This window comes from Elephantulus edwardii, unplaced genomic scaffold, assembly GCF_000299155.1.
Source record: "Elephantulus edwardii isolate Elephantulus edwardi_28Jun2011 unplaced genomic scaffold, EleEdw1.0 scaffold00148, whole genome shotgun sequence".
Classification (NCBI taxonomy): domain Eukaryota; kingdom Metazoa; phylum Chordata; class Mammalia; order Macroscelidea; family Macroscelididae; genus Elephantulus; species Elephantulus edwardii.
In genome coordinates, this window is record NW_006399898.1 from 3,526,060 (window position 1) to 3,532,059 (window position 6,000).

Below are 6,000 nucleotides of genomic sequence, written 5' to 3' on the forward strand. Positions count from 1 at the left end.
GTGTCCCCTAAGGGTGGGTCCTCCTAGCCAGCTGAGATGGAGTGTGTCGCCCCTCAAGGTGGGTCTTGTCGACCAGCTGAGATGCAGTGTGTCCCCCCTGAAGGCGGGTCCTCCTAGCCATCTGAGATGGGAGATTGTCCCCCCTCAAGGTGGATCCTTCTAGCTGGCAGGATGGAGAATGCCCCCCTCAAGGTGGGTCGTCCCAGCCAGCAGGATGGAGAGTGTCCCCTCTCAAGGTGGGTTCTTCTAGTCAACAGGATGGAAAGTGTACCCCTCAAGGTGGGTCCTGTCAACCAGCTGAATTGGGAGTACCCCCTCGGGGTCAGGTCCTCCCGGTGGCAGTGAGATTACCTGGTCTCTCTGTGCTGCTTCCGCCGACCTGCCTGGCAGGAGCAGCCCCCGTGCTTCCGGCTGGGGGGGCGGGGCCGTGCACACCGGCGTGCTCGGTGACATTTGGGGGGATACGCAGCGCCCCGGCGAGCCGTCTGCCAGGGATGACAGCAATCTGGACAGTTACGGCGGGAGGCGGCGCGTGGCTCTGTGTGCCAGGCGGCAGCGGGGGCAGATCGGAGGCAGGTGCTGGCGGCCCCCAGCAGCTCTGCCTGACCAGCAGGTGGGGGTGGAAGCCAAAGGTTCCAGATCTCGGAAAGTCAGAGATGTGAGACCCCAGAGCCAGCTGTGTTCGAGGCAGATGGCACCTGCCCATCCTTCCCCCGCATTTGAATTGGTGTCTGCTTCACCCTGTGCAGGGAGGGGCGCCCCAGGACGCGCCAACTCACCCTCCTCGGGCAGCCGTCGTCTGGTGGGCACTCCAGGTGTGCCCACAGCCTCGGGGGCATCTGGGCAGACGGCCAGGAGCCTTGAAGGACAAGTGTGACCGCAGGTTCCTGTATGCAGGGAAGTCAGAGCATCACCGCTTAGGAGGGGAGGGGGCAGGAGCCAGAGGGGGCTTCAGGTAGAAACGACCAAGTTGGGGAGGACTGAGTTCCGTCTCCAGGTGTAGGTAGTAGCTACAGACTGAGGAGGATCAGGGGTGATGGAGAGGAGGCCGGAGCACCCTGTCACTGTGTAAACTACAGGCAGAGCGAGATCAGACAGTGATGAGTACTGAGATCCCTGTCACTGGTTGTATGTAACTACAGACAGAAATGAGATGATAACAAGGAGAACTGAGACCCCCCGTCACCAGGTGTATGTAACTACAGATAGATGAGGCGGTGATAGGAGTACTGAGACCCCCGTCACCGGGGGCATGTAACTACAGACAGATAAGGCGGTGACAAGGAGTACTGAGACCACCGTCACCGGGGACATGTAACTGCAGAGCAATTGTGCAGTAACACGGAGGACTGAGCTCTCCGTCACTGCAGCTACAAGTAGCTGCCAAGTGGGCCCCTCCTACTTGACCTCAGTGCCCCTTGACCCCAGTGCCCTGTTCTCTGGAATGCGGGTCCCGTCTGCTCAGGGGTGTCCAACAGTTGGAAGGAACCACACGGGCAAAGTTCTTGGCCTATAGCAGGTGCTCACCCGTTCACATGGGGTTACCCTGGGTTCAAATTCCTCCTAACCTTCAGAGCTTCGTGTGGCCCTGTGCCAGCACCTGTTGCTCCTCCTGCGGGCAACCGCCTCCCCTGCGGATGTGACAAGGCCAGAGGGCAGCCCCTCCTTCCCGAGCAGGGCTTCCCCAGGAGAGACCCTCGGGCTGGCACCCGAAGCGTGAATCCATCACCAGCCGCAGGAAGCAGCCGATGGACCACGGGCCTGGGGCCAAGCTCTGCTAATATCCATGTGAGGTCACTTCCTCGCCCCAACTTTGAGCAGGTGCTGTGGACGCCAGCACAGAGAGGTTGAGCGAGCTGCCCAAGGTCGTCCAGCTGCCACGTGACAGAGCAGGCGCTTGAACCCAGGCTCTGGAGTGGGAGAGCTCAGGAGGGGCTGCCTGAGGACTGAGCGAGGTCCCCCTCTGACAACAGAGCGTGCTGTGCAGGGCCCCAAAGCAGGAGTCTTTTGACTGGAACCTGCAGAGGAGCCACCAGAGAGGGCTAGAATCTGCCATTAACACAGATGTGGGATGCTGAGGGGAGGGTCCTGGAGGCACAGGTGGCCTCCTGCCTTCTCGGGGTACAGGGTTGGGGAGCAGGAAGCAGCAGCCTCCCAGGAATCACTGGGGAGCTGGCTGCCCGCCTTGGGGCCCAGTGCCAGGTGCTGGGCTGGGATATGTGACTCTCTCTCTCCTGGGAAAGGTCAGCCTGGCTGCTCGCTGTCCTGACCCAGCTGTGCTGGACGCCAGGCTCCACAGGGCTCCACCCTGCCCCCACCCAGTTGTCCAGTTCCCCGGTTCCCTGGCCAGCTAGGAGGGCGTGGGGCAGGGCCACCCCTTTCCCTGCAGCCCCCAGGCCTCCTGCGCGGGCTGGACAGACGCAGGGAGGAGGCAGCCCTGCGTGTGCACCTGTGGCACGTTGTGTATAGCACCCTGTTGTTGAAGTTTGCAGATGAGGAATTGCCCAGGGCAGGCGTGGGTGGTGGATGCAAGGTGGGAAAGGTGGGACCCCCCCACCCCGCCTTAGCTCTCACACCACAGAGGCCACAGGGCCAGTGAGGGGGATACCTCTCAGGCCCCCGGCAGGCTGGATGATCAGTCAGTGGTCAGCTCTTGGGGTGGAGGGACCATGTCCCAGAGGCCTTCGGTGGGGTCCTGGCCAGCTCTCAGCAGTTGAAAAGGACTCAGTGCTGGGCTGCTGACGGAAAGGTTGGTGGTTTGAAGCCACCAGCTGTTCTGAGAGATAAGGATGAGGTCCACTCCTCTGCAGAGATGTAGCTGTGAGAATCCCATGGGGCAGTTCTGACCCCTGTGGGGTCACTGTGAGTGGAGGTCCTCCATGGCAGGGGTGGGCTGGCCAGCCCTGGGCCCCACAACTCCCCGGGGAGGCTCCTCTCATGTCCCAGAATGTCCAGGGGGTGCGGGTCGAGGTTCCATGTGAACTCAGGTACAGCCAGGGCCCATCCTGGCCTCACTGCCATCTGTGAAGGTGGTCAGCCCACCTGAGTGGGGCCCCACAGAGCCGCTGGCCGGGCTAGTGCACATGTGGTTTGATTCCTGGTGTTGAGGTGCCTGTTGCCATGCCGACATCCTGGCTGGGCGCACGGGAGCCGGCACTGTCTCCCCTCTATTTATGGGAGTGACATGGTGAGATTGTCAAGTCGGGGGGGAGCCAATGGGGTGAGGAGGCCCCCCGGTGGCTCTGTGGTTAAGGCATTGGGCTGCCCCCTGCAAGAAGCATGGGGCAGTCTGTCCCTGGAATGGTGACAGCCACAGAGCATTTTCGCAGAGTGGGAAGGCGGGGGCCGCTCAGCCCTCCCCCCATCCTCTCAAGTGTCCAGTGGCGCGCAGGCCTGAAGAGGTGGGAGCCGGGCTGCCGCCGCGTGTGATTTACGGCCCTAATTGTGAGCATCTGTAAAGCACCACGTCTGTGTTGCCTCCTCAAGAGGTTAGAGGCTCTGTGCTTCCTCTGAGGGGAGCAGCCGGAGGGAAGACTTCCTGGTGCGTGTTATCCTGTCCCTGTGCCCCTCTCCCCGGCGTTCTGGGGCGGTGGGCACCTGGGGGGCCTCGGGCAACATGCAGGAGGTGCCCGGCGCTGACCAGCCCGTCCCGCGCTCAGGTTTCCGGAATAAGGAAGTGGGATGATTCACACTGGAGCGTGCTGGGCTTCCCCTCCTCCTGCTCGTGTTTTCGGACAGATAATGCTGCTTTGCAAAGCGGAGTCTGGGAACACAGCCTCCGGGGGTGACTTCAGACTTGTCCCTTCTGGAGGACAGTCTGTGGACTGGAACCCTGGGCCCCGAGGAGCTGGGACCTTCAGGGAGGATTGTGGGCACTGGAATCTGGGGGCTGTGCATTTCCTGCGGGGAGAGGGCAGCGCGACAGATGCTATTCCTCTGAGAAGTGGGGTGCACGCTGATAGTGGGGGATCCCCAAGCCGGCTGTGGGGAGCTGGTTCAGTGGAGAGAAGAGGACACGCTGGGGTGCAGCTTTTCTGGGAGCCTGTGACGTGGGACTGAGGGGCTGAGTCAGCGCCCCCAGGTGAGCGGCCCCTCCTGGGCCCGGGCCCTGGTGATGTGTTTTCACCACCGCGGGGGGCGGGGGGGGCGGAGTGGCCGTCTGTCTCACCACCCCCTCCTGTGCCCCTTGGCCTCCTTCTGCAGACTGTCTGTGACTCAGGCTCAGGCCTGACTTCCTGTCTTGGCCAATCTCACTTCCTAGTTGAAGCCTCCTGACTCTTAAGAATGAAACTCCTTCCTTCGAAATTAGAAGTAGGGTTGGGGAGCCCACACCACGGGGAGCTCGCTGTCCCCAGGTGCGGTCAGAGCCACTCAGGGGCTTGCTCCCGGTCAGAGGCAGTACCCAGCCCTTGCCTGGGCCCTTCCCCCCCCCCCGCCCCCCCAGGAGGATGGAGGACAGGCAGGGATGGCATAGCCTCCAGGCCCCGGCCCCCGCGGTTCTGAAGCCTTGTCCCTTACTGAGTGTCTTTCAGGAGCCCTAGTGGTCCAGTGGTCAAAGCACTTGGCTGCCAGCCGAAAGGTTGGCAAGTGGAAGCCACCAACCACTTCCTGGGAGAAACGGGGAGCTGCCTGCCCCGTAAATACTGCAGTCTTGGGGACCTTCGGGGGCCAGATCCGTGCCCTGCAGAGCTGCTGCCAGGAGGTGGACTGGACAGCAGGGGCCAAGGTTTGGGTTTTAGGGAATGCCAGAGCAGTGCTGGTGGCGTGTTGATTGAGGCGATCGAATGCTAACTGGAAGGTGAGTTCTTAGAACGCACCTTGGAACAGAGAGGCAGAGAGGAGTCTGCTCCCCTGAAGATCGCAGCCCCAGGAACCCAGGGGACAGTTGTGGTGTTATCCTATGGGGTCACTGTGAGCCACAGCGGGTGGGCGGCAGTGCGTGGGTGATACGTGCCATGCTCTCCAGAGGCACTGACCCAGCAATGGGCAACTGCAGGCAGACAGTGGCCACAGAACCCCAAAGCCAGCAGAGGATGGCTTTGGAGGAGGCAGGTGCAGGGAGGCTCCTCGGAGGCGGTGTCAGGAGGCGGGCTTGAGAGGAGATTTGGGCAGGTGCAGGAACGGTGGGAAGTCTGGACAGAGGCATGCCAGGCACACTTGGGGGGGGCAGATAGAAGCCAGGGGACCCCATGGCCTTTGGCTTTTATTCTGGAAGCTTCTGATTATCTAAGCCATGGGGGCAACTGACGGTCTGGTTTGTTTTTTGTGAGTTTGGGTTCTGGCTGGAGGAAGCAGGGTAGGGGCACCGTGTGATGTGAGACCTGCATCCCTCAAGTTCACTCAGATCCTGTGGGAGAATGAATAAGGCTCAGAGCAAGGTCAAGGGGGCTGGTCGCTCCCTGCCCCTGGGGACACCTGTGGCTCTATGGGTAGAGTGGATTGACAGAGGGGTGAAGGGACAAGCAGGTCAGTGACCCTCAAGTGGTGGAAAGCGGTTTTGACCTGGGTCTAACTCCAAAGTTCAATGAGTTAACTTTCAACCTCCCTGGAGCTCCCTGATCCACCGCAGGAGATGTGCAGGAGTGCAGGCCGCCTAGTCACGCCAGAGGAGAGGGGCCCTTTGGGGACCCCTGCACCCTAACTGGCGGCGTCTCTTCCAGTGGCGGAGGCCCTTTGGAGCCTCACCTTCTTCCGCCTCCCCCAGTCCCCCAGGCGCTCGGGGGCGGGGCAGACCGCAGGTGGAACCGGCTTGAAGGAGGCGGGAGGCGCTGTTTGCGCCTGGCTGCGGGGTGGAGAGCTCTGTTTCTCTGGCTCGCTCATCTGTTCTTACCGCTGCTGACGCCGCCGCCGCCGCTGCGGATGGGGAGGGCGGGCGGGGGAGCCAGTGCCGGCTTGGCCCCCCCCTCTGAACCTGGTCGGCCGCCACTCTCCCCGCCGCCGCCCGCCCGCCCGCCCGCGTCTGGAGGTCACATTCGTGCCGCCGCGCGCTGGGCGCAGAGG

The 6,000-nt window shown here is 62.3% G+C and overlaps 1 protein-coding gene across 1 annotated transcript in view; it reads left to right on the forward strand.

The window, feature by feature from the left end:
* Positions 1-6,000, forward strand: part of NCOR2 (nuclear receptor corepressor 2) — a 120,889-nt gene that overhangs the window by 68,426 nt on the left and 46,463 nt on the right. The window lies entirely within an intron of this gene.